General features: G+C 43.1%; 1 protein-coding gene across 2 annotated transcripts in view; it reads left to right on the forward strand.

Annotated features, from left to right (window-relative positions):
- The first annotated feature begins 17,687 nt into the window (after nucleotides 1–17,687).
- The window catches only part of SESTD1 (SEC14 and spectrin domain containing 1), a 138,892-nt gene continuing 137,405 nt past the window's right edge, over nucleotides 17,688–19,174 (forward strand). Inside the window, exon 1 of one of the 2 annotated variants that reach the window (XM_055308072.1) lies at nucleotides 17,688–17,861. The gene's annotated coding sequence lies outside the window, so the exon portion shown is untranslated. The remainder of the gene's footprint in view (nucleotides 17,862–19,174) is intronic. The other variant, XM_055308071.1, reaches the window with a different exon arrangement.

The following is a 19,174-nucleotide window of genomic DNA, read 5'->3' on the forward strand; positions in this document are numbered from 1 at the left end:
AGGCTTTCACCTGTCAGATTGGCAAAACTCTCCAAATTTTATAACACAATTACCAAGCATTGATAGAGGGGCTATAAATTGGTACAACCTTAATAAAAGGAAATTTTACAACAATTAATTAAAATAACAAATGAACATGTTTTTTTATCTGGCAATTCTAGTCCTAAGTACTTATCCTATAAGCACAAAATAATGTTTATAATAGATCGTAATAGATATGAAGCAGACTAAATGTTTATTTAGCATTAGAAGACTGGTTTAAAATGTTTTGCAATAGTCACATAATGAAATACAATGCTGTCTCATGTGTACTGGCAGGAAAAGATTTCCAAAATCTACTGTGAAGTGAAAATAGTAATATGTAGAATGTATATAGCTTGCTAATATTTGCATGAATATTTGTAAATGCATAGAATATTCTTAGGTAGCTCCACAAGAGGCTGTCGTATTGGCTGCCTCCTAGGAGAGAAATAAAGAGGCTAACGATCAGGGAGAAAAAGAGACTTATTTTTCACTGTATACGATTTTATACTTTAGAAGTTGATACGATGTACATATATTATTCAGAAAAACTGTTTAGATTAAGAGAGTCGATATTGGGCAGCCCGTGTGGCTCAGCGGTTCAGCACCTGCCTTTGGTCCAAGGCATGATCCTGAAGACCTGGGATTGAGTCCCACATCGGGCTCCCTGCATGGGGCCTGCTTTTCCCTCTGCCTGTGTCTCTGCCTCTCTTTCTCTCTGTGTCTCTCATGAGTAAATAAATAAAATCTTAAAAAAAAAAGAGTTGATATTTATAAAGACTGAAACATTTGGAATAGATGAGCTTTCTGAGTGTAAGGACAGTGAGTGAGAAAGGCCAAAGACCATGACAGATGCCTCTATTTGAAGAAGGAAGAAGGGCCAGCTAGACACCATAGAGAAATGGACCAACGAGTAGGAAGCAGGGTAAAACAATATCACAGACACCGAAAGAGAAGGGTTTGAGAGGAAAGCAAAGGTTCCAAAGGAAAAAATAAATACATTTAGCTATAAAATAATTCCAAAGCTATATATATCAATATTTGCAAAAAAGCATGTCAGACAAAAAAGATCAATATACTTAATATATAAAGAACTAGGAGCACCTGATTGGCTTGGGAGGTTAAGTGTCCAACTCTTGATTTTGTCTCAAGTCACAATCTCAGGGTTGTGGGATTGAGCCCCATGTCAGGCTCTGTGCTCAGCAAGGAGTCTGCTTCACTCTCTGCTCCTCACACCTCCCTCCACTCGCTCTCTCTCTCTCTCTCTCAAATAAATAAGTAAATAAAATCTTAAAAAAAAAGAACGAATACAACCCAAGAAAAAAATTCTAAAAGAAAAATAATCAAAGAACATGAAGGAAAAATGTACAAAACAAGAAAATACAAATTTCCAATGAATGTATTATTAACTTGTGATTCTGGAAATGCAAATTAAAAGAAGCAACCTATGCCTATATGCCTAGAAAAAAGAAAAGAAACCTTTAGTGCAATTCTCAATGCTGATGGGAACATCACCTGGGACAGTGTATTCAAAAAATAGTTTGTCAATATGTGACAAAATTCCAGGAATTTCTACCAAGAAAATAAATCAGAGTAATCTAATGTGATATGCAAGGATGTTCATCTATATCTGATAGCAAAACAGAAGTCATTCTTAATGTTCATCAATAGGTAAATATAGTTCATTAATAGGATTAAATGCTGTGCAGGCATTAAAGTGATATATTCAAAGATCATCTCATGCAGAGCAGCACTCTTAGTATATAATCACATTTTAAAATCAGGATGTAAATTCTATATAGATTTTAAACAGTTTTTGAGGGATGTGCATATATGCATAGCTCATATATGAAAATGTTTTATAATATTTTAAAAAATGTTTTATAATATCCAGATCATCAGATGTCGATATTATATCAGCTCTGGTGGCTTTTCTTAACTGCAGTGGAAGTTGTGTATTGTATAATGAGGAAAATAATCAGTATTATAAAAATAACAAAAACAAGAGGGCCAAAAAGTGATACATAGTCATCAATTGAAGTAGACACCTTTTGTGATGCCCAACCAGCCAACACTCCTCATCTCTGAGAACATCTTAAAACCTGCTCCTCTCTCTCCTGATGCGACTTGTCATTCACTCAGTTCACCATCTCTCACACCTGCCTGACCCACCTCTAGTTCAGACTCTCACCCTCTCTCACTCAGAGCTGAAAGTTTTCCTAAGTAGCCTCCTTCCTTTATAACCTTTCAAGCCCGCCTCCTGTAAGAGGGTTATTTCTAAACTGCACATACAGTAAGAGGAAGGAAAAAACAGAATCCCTTTTGCACCCTGCTAAGTGCCCCTAAGATAAGAGTCCATGCTCCTGTGAATGGGTTCAAAGCATTCCATTATCTTTTTTTTTTTCTCAGATTTTATTTATTCATGAGACGCAGAGAGAGAAGCAGTCTCCCCATGGGGAGCTGGATATGAGACTCGATTCCAGGATCCCGGGATCATAACCCCAGCTGAAGGGAGAGGCTCAACCACTGAGCCACCCAAGTGCCCCACCTTCCATGATTTTTCATCTCCTGTCATTTTAGCTTTAATGGCAATTTTGATTCTTTGGTCAGTATCTTTGGTCTGTATCTTTGATACAGATATGCTCCACTCCTCTCTATCTTTGCTCATGTGCTACCTCTGCCTCAAATGATGCCATAATCTTTGCCCATCCACCTAACAACACACATTCTTTCAAGAAGACTCAGCTGTAAAGCCTATCCTGACTACCCTCCTCCCCCCTTGGGAAGTGAATACTCCTTATTTGTGATTGTGCTTTTTCTTTTAGTGTTTTATTTCACTTCATTGTGCCCTTGTCTTCTTTGATAAACAGGCAGTAAATCACTTGACATCGGAGGACCATCTGATCTGTTTGTCTCCAGGGCCTAGGTTAGAGATTAGTAAAAACTGAGTAAATGTTTGTTGACTGAAAGAAGGAAATGCAAAAACGAAGAAGAAGGAAATGAGTGTGTAAGGGTATCAAGTCCCATAAAAAGGAAAGAGAGGAAGAAAATTCATTGCATATGATAAGTAGTCATTGTTAACTTTGAAAGAACTGTTTCAGTTGGGTAAGTGGGGAGGCAGAAAGTGATGAATGGATAGCGAACAAATAATCATTTCAAGTCTAGTTGATTCTTTTTCCCCAAGAAAGTTGCCACTGACTGGAAGGGGAAAGAGAAGTTAATAGCTTGAAAGGATTCTTTGAATTTGGGTTTTATAAATAGATAGAAACTTAAGTATATTTGTAGGCACAGAAGAAAAAACTACCCAGAAGACAATCCTGATGTCACATGGCAAGATTAGATGTACAGGAAAACTCTAGCCCCCCCCCCCCTTTTTTTAAGATTTTATTTATTTATTCACGAGAAACACAGAGAGAGAGAGAGAGGCAGAGACACAGGCGGAGGAAGAAGTAGGCTTCCATGGGGAGCCAGATGTGGAACTCAATTCCAGGACTCTGGGATCACCACCTGATCCAACCACTGAGCCATTCAGGCATCCCTCTTGTCCTTTCTTAAAACCTGTGAATTGTCAGTGGTTCCACTGTTTACACATTACATTCATCACTGGTAACTCACATGAGATACTTCTGTTGGCCCTGCCTTTTTCTCAATTCTCTCCCAACTTCCCTCCAAAATGGAAATAGAAATCAGATCAATCTAAAATTTGGTGGATCAGTGCTGGTGTATATGAACTACATGGGTTTTATCTTCTGCTTGCCTGCTTGGTGCTAGGCATGGGGAGTAAATGGGCTTCCTCTTTCTCCTTCCCTAGTAACCTCATATGACTATTTCCGTAGCTGTTAATCTTTCATATTTGCCATCTGCTTATCTCCTGTATTGCGTTCTATATCATTTCTTAGATCTGGCATCTAGTTTATCAACACTATTATTCGGCTGGGCCTAATACATGTTTTAACCAGTCGAAATTTTTTTTTAACAGTTCTATTTTTTATTTCTAAAAGCCTTATTGGTTTGTTTTCAAATATGCCTGGTCTTATAGGAGAGCTTCTTATTACTTGCTCATCTTTTATTTCATTAAACATTTCATAATGGGTATTATTTTCATATTCTTTGGTAAGTCCAATATCTGAAACCCCTGTGGGTAGATCTGATGTGTGTTTTCTCTGATATGCTCAAAATTTGCTTATGTTTTTTATATCCAGTGATTAATAACTCTCATTTAGTTGATATTAATAAATTGAGGATGTGTTTTTCCCAAATTTCTCTTCCGTGTGGAGCCAAATATCCCACTAGTGACCTGAGACCACTGTTATCCCTTTTAGATCTCTGGCTTCATAAGAAAGCTGCTTTCCATCAGTTGTCCATCTTGCACCTAGCTCTTTATCTGGGTGTTGGTGACCAGAATCAAGTCAAGTCTGCGGGGAAGGGTGTGGGGGCTTATATTTTCTTTCCCCCAGATGCTATGGTCCAGAAGTACATGGCATTTTTGGTTTATACCAGAAGAGGACCTCCTCTCATTTTCTTGTGAACTCCTTTCAATCCAGATTTCTCCTCCACCATTCCATCAAAACTGCTTCCTAAGGTTGCACATAACCTCCATGTTGCTCAATACAACAGCCACTTTTCAGATTTATCTCACTTGTGTGATAGTTAATTTTATGTGTCAACTTTGCTGGGCTACAGTGCCCAGCTATTTGGTCAAACATTTTTCTGAATGTTTGGTGAAAGTGTTTTTGGATGAAATTTACATTTAAGCTGGTGGACTTTGGGGGTGCCTGGCTGGTTCAGTCATAGAGCATGCGATGCTTGATCTCAGGGTTATGAACTTGACTCCCACATTGGGCATGGAGCCTACATAGATAGATAGATAGATAGATAGATAGATAGATAGATAGATAGACTTTGAATAAAGCATATTGCCCTCCATAATGTGCATGGGTCTCATCCATTTAGTTAAAGGCCTGAATAGAACAAAGGACTGACATTTTCTCCAACATTGTATGTAATATAATATCTATCTATATATCCACCCATCCCACTGGTTCTATTTATCAGAGAATCCTAACTAATAAACTTGCCCTATTAGTAGCATTTGACAAAATCATCACTCCCTCTTTTTTTTTTTTTAAGATGTATTCATTTGAGAGAGAGAAAGAGAGAGAGAGAGAGAGGAGAGGGCAAAGGGAGAGGGAGAGAGAAACTCAAGCAGATTCTGCACTCAGCACAGAGCCTGATGCCGGGCCCTATCTCATGACCCTGAGATCAGGATCTGCCCCAAAACCAAAAGTTGGACACTTAACTGACTACACCACCCAAGTGCCCTATCACTCCCTCCTTTTAAAAATACTTTTATTTGTTTTTTCTCCAACCTCATTGGGGGGAGAGGTTACACCAACAAATTCCAAATGTATATTTCTTTTTTTTTTAAGGATTTTATTTATTTATTCATGACAGACACACACACACACACAGAGAGAGAGAGACAGAGAGAGAGAGAGAGGCAGAGACACAGGCAGAGGGAGAAGCAGGCTCCATGCAGGGAGCCTGACGTGGGACTCGATCCCGGGTCTCCAGGATCACGCCCTGGGCTGAAGGCGGCGCTAAAACGCTGAGCCACCCGGGCTGTCCTCCAAATGTATATTTCTAATTCAGACCTCTTCTTTAGCTCCAGACTCATATCCAGCTGCTTATTCTAAACCTATGTTTATCATCTGAGAAGTATCTAAAACTAGCATTTCCAAAACTAAATCATTAAGCCTTTCTTCCCATCCCCTCAGCCAAACTGCTTACCCTCACAGTTTCCCCCAAAGTATGTGGAATATTATTGTTCTAATCGCTTAGACCAAAAACCCCAATTATCCATGGATGCCTCTTTTTCTGACACCCCGCATCCAATCTGTCAGAAAGTCCTGGTGCCCTACCTTTACCATATAACCAGAATCCAACCACTCCTCCCACTCTTGCTGTCCTCCCCCTGGGCCTAGCCCCTCTCTGTCCCCAGCAGCAGCTCTCACCTCCACCTCGCACCTGGTCTCTGCTTCTACCCTTCCCCCAAGGCATTCAGCTTTGCACACAGCAGCCAGTCTTTAAAAATACAAAGCCTACCTATCACTCCTCTGCTCAAAACCACTAAAAGCTTTTTCAATTTGCTCAGAACAAAAGCCTTAGCATTTACAATTCTCTAAAAGATCCTACATAATCTCTTTCCCTTCTCCACATTCCCCTTAACCACACTTCCCAGGCAGGTGTGATCTCACTTCAGGGCCTTTGATTAGTTGGTTCCTTTTGCTTGAAATGCTCTTGCTATAGATGTCTGCATAGCTCCCTCTTTCACATCCTCTAGTCTTGGTCGAATGGCTACCTTCTTGGTGAGGTTTTCCTGATTTTTGTATCTAAAATTCCAACTATCTCCCATTTTCTACAGATTGCCTCTCTTTTATTTTTCTCCATTGCATTTGTCTGACAGCTACATCTTTTACTTCTTTATCTGTTTTGTCCGTGTTCCCCTCACTAGAATGTAAGTTCCATGAGGAAAGGAATTATTGTTTTATTCACTTCTGTATCCTCAATCTGAAGACAAATAGCTCACACTAGAAGGCACTTAGTAAATATTCGTTTAATGAATGAAAAACATCTCTAAATCCCCATCTTGACAAGGCTATGGGAAGAGACAACCTCTAACATTTGGGGAGGTAAGTATAATTCCATGCAATATTTTTTAGAAGTTTTGTGTCCTCTAGTGAGCCGTCCAGGCACTCATAGCAAATGCATTTGCAGCTAGACCCACTAGCCTTCTTCACATTTACATTACCTGCCAGGCCTTGCAGGCTATTGAATTTTCCACCCACAGCCCACATTTCCATGCCTTAAACCATCCTCTCTCTGCTCATGCAGCCACAGCAAGAATATTTGAAATTCTCTGCCAATTAGCATGGCAGAGCCTCGCAGCCACTATATACACTCTTCTGTCTCTCCCTCCTCCCAGCCTAGACAGTGCTGATTCTACTAGACTCAATTTAATCATCAAGGCCCCCACAAAGCCTTCACTAGAAACCTTGACAATGACTCCTCTGGGTCTTGGTAGCATTTTTGCAGAGAATTTAATGACAACTCCAGTAACTACCATGTTGCTTTGGTACCTACTAGAGTATGCACCAATCAGACCAAGAGCAAACTCACAGTGTCCTCATCATTGTTGAGGCCCCCAAAGTAGTGTTGGCACTACTTTCTTGCTTTATGAACAAATTAATCATTGAACATCTTTTCCCACTTTTCTTTTCACTCTCACCTTTTTTCCAAGTAAAATGCTTAAAAGTTGGCCATATGATATTAAAATGACACAGCTGGATATAACCAGGAACACAGTCTCCAAATACTGTTCCAGAGCAGGACACTCCCTCAGGAGGATTGTAGGCACAATACCTGCATCGATGTGACATGTAAGACAGTCTTTCAGGAGGGTGAATTGAGCAGCAGCAACAGCTCTTGCCCCAAATCTGCCATCATTTAAATGGAGAAGTCTAGACTATAATTTTTTCCACCTTTAAGAATGACGATAGAATATATTTGTTGGTTTATTTGCATAAGTTTTACACAGAAGTTAAGCTTTTGGAAATAAAAGGATCAACTAGGGCCGCCTCTGTGATTTCCTTTCTTCAAGTTTCCAAAGAGAAACAAGCCTTCCTTTTTCCCCCATAAATTTCAGATACTATCAGCGGGCCATGGACCTAGCTAGCTGTGTCACATGTTTTGAGGACACTGATCCACAGTGCCGGAATCAAGTAACTCCACACCCTAAGAAGTGGCTCTAACCCAGGATGACACAATCTGTATTTGTCCAATTGCCAATTTAAAAAAAGAAAGAAATTGTTTAAAGGCTCTTTGTTACATAATCATGTTTTATTCAGAAGGAGAGGAAAAGTTGGACTGATACAAAAGGCAATTCTTTCCATTTTCCACTCTATCCCACGACCAGATCAATTCTTTGCTTTTGTGTGGTTAGGGCCGCCTTGGACTGGATGCAATGGGACTTCTACTGAGCTTCCATTCAGGCGCTGGAGTCACAGACAAGTTTCACACCCCTCTCCAGAGTAGCTGGACACAGTGACCCGGTGGAAGGAGCGTGACAATGGGTGGAGATTATTTTTCAATGTGGTTTGTCCCTGTTTTGTTCAAGAACATAGGATTAAAAAAAACATGTAGATAAACAAGAGAGCCGTTTCTGACCACAAGAGAATTGAAGCTAGGAGGGACGACTTTGTCTCTGGCCTCAGATTTTAGAGTCTAGAGCTGAACACATTGCTTGATCGGCTGAGGTAAATGTTCTTGACCTTTGTATTCAGGCTGATGACTGGAACACATTAGAAAAACAAAGTAAACCTTATGACTTGGACCGAGCTTGTTTTTAACATTCTTTTCTGTCTTACTAATAACTAGGACCTAGCCCCATATTGAAATACCAAGTAACAGAAACTAAAGAACCTTCTCTGTAACTTCACTAATACTCTTTAAATGAGACCCTATTTCACTATGCTGATTGAATTTGGCAATCAAGTGCTTTTGCCTCTTCAGCTTTGAATAAAATAATTATAGATCTAAATTTTTTAGACTTATAATGCAAGTAATAAGTAAAAATGTTCTGATCAAGCAAAATTGGGTTTTCCTACCATAATCATGAATAAACTGAAGGATTTTTCTAGGCTAGGGTTTTGTTTTGCCTTATTAAAGATTTTATTTATTTATTCATGAGAGACAGAGGCAGAGACGTAGGCAGAAGGAGAAGCAGGCTCCCCACGGGGAACCTCAAGTGGGATTCAATCCCAGGCTCCCAGGATCACAACCTGAGCCAAAGATGCTCAACCACTGAGCCACCCAGGTTACCTTAGGCTAGGGTTTTAAAGAAGCATCAACAAACCAGAAAAAGGGTACTTGAGTATAGGTTTTTAACATAAAATGAGGAGGCTAGAAGTAATTTTTTTTACATTACAATTTTAATATATTTTTAAAGATTTTATTTTATTTATTTATGAAGACACAGAGAGAGAGGCAGAGTCACAGGCAGAGGGAGAAGTAGGCTCCCCTTGGGGAGCCCTGTGCAAGACTCGATCCCAGGACCCTGGTATTATGACCTGAGCCAACAGTAGACACTCAACCCCTGAGCCACCCAGGCATCCCTTCCAATTCTAATATTTGAGTAGGTAATAAAAAAATTCATAAAAATCTTCTTTCTACTGTGAGGTTATAGAAGCACACATTTTGCAGTGAATAGCTACAGTTTCAGCTGGCCTAGTACTCCTGTCTTCCCCTTACCTGGGAATGCGCCTGTCTCCTTAGCAGGAAATTTCCTCCCATGAAGGGAGCTGCCAGGTATGATACCCAGCCTTCTACCCCACAGACCAAACTTGTTCTACTGTTCACAGTGTTTGAACATTCATTTCACCAAAAATATTGGCCACTCCTGATATTTTTCTACATGAAGTATCTGTCAGCTGGAAGATGTACACCCAGTACTACCTGGAACTCTTCTCCACCTAGCCTAAAACAGACTGGGTTTTTGCAGCTGGACAGATTGAAGGCAAGTCACAGAGAAACAGGTTTCACAGAAGAGGCTGAGGAAGATGCTGACTTTGCTTGGGTCTCTGCTCTGGTCTCTGAGGTCTCCACGTTGCCAAGTGAACTGGGGAGACCCCCTGGGGTCCTGAGGCCTCTACCCAGCCTGTCCCAAAGAAACAGTGGAAGGTTCTTGGTCTTGTCATGAGAAAGAATTCAAGGACAGACACACAACACAGCAGACAAGTGACACAGATGGGAAAGTTTATTAAAGCAAAAGTGCACTTTGAAGATGTGAGAGCTGCAGGCCCTGGGGTTCGGGATTCTATCTCTTACTGAAGGTTGTTAATTAGTGGATGGTATATTCATTACTTGGGGCTGGGGTTTCTCGGAAGCAAGATTTCCATTCCTTTTCTTCCTTATTGGTCAGGGGTTCCTGTCAGGGCACCCACCAACTTGGGCCTGTCTGGTTTGGTCTGGCTTCTTGTGGAGTGCTGCCAGGGTAGGTCTGACTTTCCCGACAGCTGGCCAAGACTTCCTCAGTGCTGCCTCCAGGTATCCTGTTCGAACCTAATTAACTGCCTACTTGGACACTCACAAATGCAATTCTTCCTTTAGTGCACTTGAACTACCTCACTATTATTCCAGACAATCCACAGTATTGTTCCAGAAAAATCCATGACCACTTCATCTCAATCCAGTTAAAAATGGCTTTGATACTTGGAACCAAAGGGTTCTGACTCAGGAACACCTTATTTGAGAATATAACAGAGTGGCATTTAATGGTACTTATTGGAAGAAAATTTATTGGAGAGAACTATAAAAATTGGCATAGTCAATTTACTTTGTTCTATTATGTAATGTATTGTATGTTGCCAGAAGCATCTAAAACAATTTACCTGAGCAATTTGCTTTTAACTCGGTCTCCTTTTGCTAATCGCTATTACAAAATTTACATTAATTAAGAGGGACAGTAAATTGCTGAAATTAGAACCTTTCCTTAGCCTGAAACTTTATTTCATTTTCTGTTATTTCTAATAGTTTTAAAGCACTACTGATGTTTAAGAGATAAACTTGTGCTATGTCTAAACTATGCACCACATCTATTTACACAGATGATCCTGCAAATATTCAAATGCTTTCAGTTTATACCAACTACTCTAGGTCAGGAGGCCTAAATTATAGTTTTTGATGTTTTGTTAATGAACTCTAGAGTCAGGTATGTTGTTTAACTTCTCCAAGTCATAGGAAAATGAAGGTGTTGGAATAGGTGGGGGTCTCTTCCAGCTTTAAAACTTTATGGCTCAGGCAGCCCGGGTGGTTCAGTGGTTTAGCACTGCCTTCAGCCCAGGGCGTGATCCTGGAGACCCAGGATTGAGTCTCACGTCAGGTTCCCTGCATGGAGCCTACTTTTCCCTCTACCTATGTCTCTGCCCCTCTCTCCCTCTCTGTGTGTCTCTCATGAATAAATAAATAAAAATCTTTAAAAAAAAAAACTTTATGACTCGACAACTAGAAAAAGAAGTCAGTTTTGTTAGGAAAGGTATTTGCTGATTTTACAAAAAAGTCAAATGCTACTTTTCACTCTTTGGCCTGTTTACCAAACACATTTTGCGAAAGTGTAACTGGGGAAAAAGAAAAACCTACCTGACACAAGGGAATGCAAACTATGTTGGCTTTTGAAGAAGTTCTGTTGTATAAAGGACTCCAAACACATTGGCCTAGATAATGAACTAACAGGTGGTCAGAAACAACAACAGCAACCACCTTTAAAAATGTTATTTATATAACTTTGGGACCATGAAAGTATATTAAAAACAAAACCAAAAACAGGTCTTTTTAACTTCCTTAATGAAAGAGAAATTCTGAGCTTTAAATTATGTCAAATGTAAAAACTGATAAATTGAATACTCAGAGTATTTTTGAAATAAAATTATTAGATATTTTTCTTAAAAATTCCATAATATATTAAATATACATTCCTAAAACAAATGTTATACACCTTCAGATTTTAAAATACAATATTTTGGCAATTTTTCAAATGCTGATATTGATTTGTTAAAGAAATACCCCCAAATTTCCATTTTTGTTCTGCCCCTAAAGGTAAGAGTTGCAGCATGAAGCATAGTAACCCAGTGCTACGGTTTCAGCAACACCATCTCTTAGCTTTGTGACTGTGGTAATATGTTGGGCAATTTTGGATTGCAAGATACAGAAACCCAAACAGGTGCCCTCAGGGATAGGTTTGGGATTTGGTTCTTGTTCTTTTGGTTTTGTAAAGAACACATATGCAAATTAGAAAAACTGCAATCTCATCCATGGATATCAGCTTTCCCAGGAATACAAGAAAAGCTGAACAAGGAAGCTTCCTAGGAGAAAAGGGATGCACGCTGGGTTGGGTTTTCTGGAACAGAATTTGAAGAGTGTTCAGAACCCAAGGCATCAGTTGGTAGACATTTCTTTTGAGCAAGGGTTCCCATTCTGCTAAACATCCCAATCATGTGGGAAGTGTTTATTTATTTTTTAAGATTTTGTTTACTTATTTGAGACAGAGAGAGAGAGAGAGAGAGAGAGAGAGAGAGAGAACGAGAGCGAGCAGGACCGCGGTGGGGTGGATTGTTTTTACCAACAAAATGATCAGGACACTGCCCCATATGGACTAGACCAAAGACTTTGCTGATGGTGTCTCCCTCTCTCTATCACTATCCATATTTTTTTAAAAAATAAATTCTACACCACATGTGGGACTTGAATTCACACCCGGGGATCAAGAGTCACATGCTCTATGGACTAAGCCAGCCAGGAAACCCACACAATCTGTATATTTTTGTTTTGTTTTGGGTTTTTTTTTTTGGGTTGTTTTGTTTTAGATTTTGTTTTTGTTTGTTTTTAGTTTTCACACAATCTGTATTTTTACAAATTAGTTTTAGAGGTAGAATTTAGTGATTCATCAGTTGCATAAAACATCCAGTGCTCATTGCATGAAGTGCCCTCCCTTAATGCCCATCACCCAATTATCCCTTCCCCCTACCCACCTCCCCTCCAGCCACCCTCATTTTTAAAAAATACTCCCCCCGGGGGCACCTGGGTGGTTCAGTCAGTTAAGCATCTACCTTCAGCTCAGGTCATGATCCCCTGAGTCCTGGGATGGAGTCCTACGTAGGGCTCCCTGCTGAGCAGGGAGACTGTTTGCCCCTCTCCCTCTCTCTCTCTGTCCCTGCTTGTGCCCTTTCTCTCACTCGCTCTCTCTCAAATAAATAAAATCTCAAAAAAAAAAAAAAATCTTCCACAAGGATTTTGAATGCCTTGCTCTATGCATTGCCTGATTTTGCTATTCTTTCATTGTCTGCTTCGTGATCAGCCCACTACCAGTTGGTTCCCTCAGCTTCACCTATATGTCTTCTTTATCACAGGGTCAGTGCTTCATCTCCTTTAAGCCTTAGTTCAAATACTTCACAGTCTCAGTGAAGCCTTTCCTATTCCCATGATTAAGAGTGATACCCTACCCCATGTCCTAGTCCCCTTTCCTGTTTTATCCAACACTAATCACTTTCTAATATACTCTTTGATTTATTTATTGCATGTATTGCCTGTCCCATCCACCAGATTGCAAGATCTAAGAGGCAGAATTTTTATATAATTTGTCCATACTGTATACCTGGCATCTAGACCAGAGACGCTTAATGAATATTTGTTGGATACATGAGTTGAATGTGTAGTGAATAGATGTTTTCTGTTTATTTTATTTCTTAAAGATTTTATTTATTTATTCATGAGAGACCCACACAGAGAGGCAGAAACACAGGCAAAGGGAGAAGCAGGCTCCCTGCGGGGAGGCGGAGGTGGGACTTGATCCCAGGACCCCGGGTCACTCCCTGAGCTGAAGGCAGACACTCAACCACTGAGCCACCCAGGTGCCCTGATGTTTTGTGTTTAGTCATTGGCTGACATTGCTGTCAGGACCCTACTCACCAGCGGGCACCCTCTGTGTCTCCTTTTGGATTTAGTTGGTCTGATTGGACCAGCTTTTTTGGGTTGATTTTTTTTCTCCTCTAGGTCATTTTTGAATGGGTGTGCCCCAGCTGTTTATGGGTCAGGAGTAATCAGCAGTGATTCAGGGATTACACAGGCAACTGGTCTGCCTGCGGCCTCCCCGCCAGCAGGGGCTGTGGGTGGGGCACTTTCTCCAAGAAGCCAATTTTGGTGCAGACTGACTGTTCAGCAAATTACCTAAGCCTGCTGAGCTTTAGTGGGATGAGGCCTTGGTCTGCCTTTCCTCAGTGAATTCTTTAGAAGTTCCAGTGAATAATGTGTGGGAAATACACATACATAAAAGGTGTTTGTGAAGCAGGAGAGCTAGGTTCTTGTCTCACAGAGTTGAAGAAGGAAACACGTGGACACAGGAGAATGAGTAAAGCGATAGAAGTTTATTTTTATTTATTTATTTTTAAATTTTTTTTTCTATTTATTTATAATAGTCAGAGAGAGAGAGAGAGAGAGAGAGAGAGAGAGAGAGAGGCAGAGACATAGGCAGAGGGAAAAGCAGGCTCCATGCACCGGAGCCCGACGTGGGATTCGATCCTCGGTCTCCAGGATCGCGCCCTGGGCCAAAGGCAGGCGCCAAACCGCTGCGCCACCCAGGGATCCCGCGATAGAAGTTTATTAAGCAAGGAAACAGAAAAAGCTCTCAGGAGTGAGAGGAGTCCTGATAGTGTTGCCAAATGAAGGCCCCACCGGCAGTCTTTTATTTAGAACTGGCCAAGAAACCTGTGGCCTTATCATTCTGGTGTTCTCTTGCCTTGAGTAAGGACTGCTGATAACATCTTTAATGGCTTGCTTCTTTTTAGGGTCTGGTCATTCTTTGTTGGTCACAGGTAACTGTCATGAAAAAAAGATCCCCTCACCTCCAGCAAGGTGGTCTGGTTTGTTCTCTTGTCTCTAGTTTCCTTACACCTTAGCATTTGGGGGATTTCCGTGAGCCCGATCACCTAGCCCCGCCTGTCCCTTACTCATTTTCAACTTTCATTTATTATAAAAATAAAAGAAGATGAGTATGAAAAGTTATTTTAGATGACACTGAAATGTGGCTTTTAATAAAAAACCTGAGGGAAATTGTAGGGGAGAAATTAGGAATTTGGGAATTTGTGGCTTAAGAGTGTCTTTGGGATTTTTTTTTGTCCCCTTCACTGAATATATATTTTTTTAATGTTATTCTCCTTTCACTAATTTCTATTTTGGCAGGGGCTCCTTGTACATAACTTCCAAAGTGATATTTAAGGGGAGCACATGCAAAGATCTGCATTCAGTCTTCAAAAACAAAATGCACAAATACAGGGTGAAGGAGAAATGCTTTTATAGCTATATATGTGTTAAAGACTTCTAAGAGATTTGGGGATGTTTTTGGTTTTAATTGGCAAAAACATGATATTTATGAACAGTGTGCTATAATAGAAAAATGTTATTGTGGTATCAAATTGGATTTTGAAATATCCATAAAACTGTAGACAATTGTACTTTACTGGTACTCTCTTCATACCTGGATTATTGGACTCAAATGTTCCAGATGCCACATTTTAAGAGGCAGTAGGGTATGTCTAGATGAGAATGCGTGGAGGAGATGCCGGGAGCATGAGAGGGAAGCATAGTTTGGGAAGTCATGTGCTAGGGTTGCTGGCTTCAAACATTTAAAAGGCTATGTATGGAATGGTAATGGGACTGTTCTGTACTCAGTACAAGGTACTAGATTCAGATTCACTGGGCACTTTAATACACATTGTATTCATATTTATAATATGTTTTTCCCTTTTATTGCTGAACAAACTCATCCTTGGAGTAGTTTTGTGCTAATCCAAGTTCATACAGTTAGGAAGTTATATAACTGGGTTACACCACTTTGGAACTTAAATCCAGTAGTGTTTCCTACCAATACTCATAGCTACCTACAAATTTATAAGGAGACACATTTCAGCTCAGTGTAAAGACTAGAAACACTGTCCAAAGATGAATCCTGTTGTGAAGTAGTGAGTGGTTCCCTATCACTTGGAGTTCAAGCATATGCTGGACAGCTACTTTGCAAGGATTTGGTCATCCCTCAATTTATACATACACTATTTAAGAAGGATATGCTTACCTTAATAACAAAATATTAAAAATTAAGGCTAATCATAGAGCCAAAGAATGTTATAAGAGAGGCCTAGTGAGTTTAAGTGATTGAACTATATTCATTAATTTAGTAGTTATTGGCAAAAATGGTGCCCAAACTTCATTCTCTGGATTTACAACCTAATGTTTATTTTTTTTTTATTTTTTATTTTTTTTTGTTACAGCAGCTATCCCTTATCTATTAACTAGGTAATACAGTGTGGAACTAGAGGGTATGGAAAGAGGAAGGGCAGAGATGTGTGGGAATTATGGTAATGGATTGTTTGGCATGCTCTTGCTTTATTAAAATAAGCAAAGAACGTGAGCGCGATAGTAGGAGAGGGTTTTAAATGATAAGTAGAGAATGCCACCTAGTAAAGGAAGAACAGAATACCGTGGAAGGTTAAGAAAGGCAGGGACTGGATTGCACTGTATTTCTCTCCTGATGAGAAGATGCTCAGCATCTATTTGCTGGAATGAATGACGTCAAACTGCTACAAATATTTAAAGGGAAACTTCCTGGTGCTGAGCACTGTGCTGTGTCTGGGAACCAAAAAATGAATGAGACAAAAATATATATCCTTTCAAGGAACTCAGGCTAGTGACAAAAGACCCCCAAGCAAAGCAATGGGAAAAAAGAAAAAAAGTACTAAGGATAGTCATAGGGAAGAGAGAAAAGATTCCATGAAGTCATAAAGGGAAGAGTATTCAATCCAGTGCAAGTGCATAGGGTGAACACGTGGGTGTGGAGAAAAGAGGGGGATGTCAGGAATGATTCCAAGGAGCAAATGATGCATTTATCATCTTAAAGGATAGTAGGAATCCTGGTTACATGAGGGGTGGATTTCAGACCGGTGGGAAAATGGAGGGAGATACTGAGACAGTCTGTTGCATTTGTGTGTGAAATGTGATGGGAGTCAGAGCTGGCGCTGAATAGGTCTGGGGATCAGGTCATAAGTGGCCTTGTATACCACGGTAATTAGCTTGGACCTCGTCGTCCAGGTGGACAGCCCCGGGAGAATTTTAAAGAGGGATGCTCTGTGGTTTTGGAGCCTTCTCGGACAGTCCCCTCGGACAGAAGCAGACGTGCAATCAGAGAGCCTCGCCCTAGAGTGAGGGGTAAAGAGGTTGATGGAGTGGAAACAGATCAGTAGTCACAGAATTAAGAGGAAGACTTCATCCACCGGATTTCAAATCAGAGCACTTTACTGGGGGAGAGATTTGGTTCCAGTTGTTGGAACGACAAGATTTTATCAATGGAATTATGTGCTCAAGTGAGCCATAGGGAAGGCCTGGGATTGGGACCCTATGGCCGGGGGCCCCGAGCTTGTGTGCCTTAGCTGGTGACTCCCTTGAACTGAGTTCAGGAAACGAAGATGATTTGCGCAATAAAATCACAAGAACGAGGACTCCGAGGTCGGTACTTTTGGTAGAAAAATAACTAGGGATGCTGAAGATGGGGAAGCGGCCAGGATCAGAGGGCCACCTGCGAATACACCGTGGACTGCCCAGTGGAGAGATCCCCGAAAGGAAACCAACTGCCCTCATCCATCGCATTCCCTACCCACCCCCGCCCCCGCCCCCCAGAGGCCTATATTTCTCAGACTCGGGTGGGGTGGGGTGGGGGTGGGGGGAGGTGTCAGAATTTCGAAACTCTTGGAAACCACGTATTTGAGGCTGAGGACAGATTAGAGCCACGGCTGGCAAGCCGCCCAGTAGCCGAGCGTTTGCTCGAGCCCGCCGTTCGGGACTCCGCGGGCAGCGCTCCCCGGGTCTCCCGCGGCGATGCGCGGTTCGCGGGTCCCCGGAGTGGGGCGGGGGATGCGCTCGCCGCCAGCGCCTCGCCCCGCCCCCTCCGCGGCCCCGCCCCAAGCAGGCCCCGCCCCCTCACGCCGAGGCCCCGCCCCCTCCCGCGCCGGGCGGGGTCGCCGCGCAGCCGCCGCTGGAGCGCGCGCGGGGTCGGGCCGCGGGTGCGGGGAGGTCGCCGGGCCGCCGCCTGACGCTCCGCGGGGCCGGGCCGCGCTCCGCCGCCGCCCCGCCCCCGGCCCGCCTTCCTCCCGCCTCGCCGTCCGCCTGGGTCCGCGCCTCGCTCGCGTCCCCGCGTCCTCCCCGCCGAGCCCGGAGGCGGCGGCCGTCCGCAGCGCCAGCCGGTGAGTGTGGCCGCCGCGCGGCCCAGGCGGCCCGCGCGGGAGGAGCGCGCAGGCCCGGGGCCGGGGGGCGAGCGCGGGCGGCGGGGGCGGCGGCGGCGGCGGGGCGGGGGCGGGGGCGGGGGCCGCTTGCTCCCGGGCGGGCGGCGCGCGGCTGAGGGAGGGGCGCCCCGCCGCCGCCCCCGCCGCCTCAGACAAAGCGCCGGAGGTGGGAGCCCCGCGGGCGGCCTCCGCTCCCGCGCCGCCGCCGCCCCCCCGCCAGCGCCCTTGTTCGTTTCTGGGTGAAGGGGACCCGCCGGGTGCAACAGGTCAGGGCGTCCGTCCCGGTTTCGCGGCGGGTCTCGCCCTCCGGGCCCGGGCCCCCGCCGGCGGCCGCCTCCTTTGTGTGGCCGCCTCCCCGGGGCCTGCGGGCTGCGCCTCCCTCAGGCCTCCCGAGGGGTCACCGAGGCGCGGGAGGACGGGGGCCCGCGCGCGGGTCCCGGGCGTCGGGCGGGCTGCCGCGGGGAGACGCCGCAGCCCGGCGGGCTCGCGGGGGCGCGGCCGGGCCTCGACGCCGCTCTGACGAGCCGAGGGTTTTCCTCGGTGCTTTGACATCTTTGTCCCCTAGGCCGACATCACCCCAGAAGTTGGAAGCGCCGTTGAGGGGACCGGCCCCGTGGCCGCTGTGGGACGGGTCAGCCTCTTCCGTGCACAGTCTGCCCGTGCCAGGTGTGCCCACCACACGGCCTGGCGTACCTGGGTTGGCAAACTCCCGAATTAAAAATGCCCCTCAGAAAAAAATAAAATAAAAAAAATGAAATTGCCTCTCAGAATGTGCCCATTTAGGAGAATATTTATCACTTCTTGCACATTTTGTCCGTGCCAGGTGTGCCCACGACACGTCCTGGCATAGGTTGGCAAACTCCCAAATGAAAACTGCCACTCAGGAAAAAATAGATAAATAAAATTGCCACACAGAATATCCCCATTTTGGGAAATATTCATCCATAATGGTTTTCTTTGGCATCATTTCGGGCTTCTTAGGTGTGAAGAACTGTTTCCTCCCCCCCTCCCCCACCAAGGAAGAATACGCAATAAAGAACAATTTATTTGTTCTTTATTCACGTACCTTGGTCATGCTGTTACCTCGCTGGTTTCATTGCTATTGCTATTTTAGTATAACAATACTAAATGGAAGGAAAATACCTTACTTTTGCTTTGAGCAATAAAATGCTTCTTTGTTCTAGAACCAGGAAGCTTTTATACATCATACTTTCTGTGGACAAAAGTTGGTGACTGTCTTTATCCCATGACTCAATACATGAAAAGATTCCCAA

Source organism: Nyctereutes procyonoides, unplaced genomic scaffold (genome assembly GCF_905146905.1).
Source record: "Nyctereutes procyonoides isolate TBG_1078 unplaced genomic scaffold, NYPRO_anot_genome, whole genome shotgun sequence".
NCBI classification, from domain to species: domain Eukaryota; kingdom Metazoa; phylum Chordata; class Mammalia; order Carnivora; family Canidae; genus Nyctereutes; species Nyctereutes procyonoides.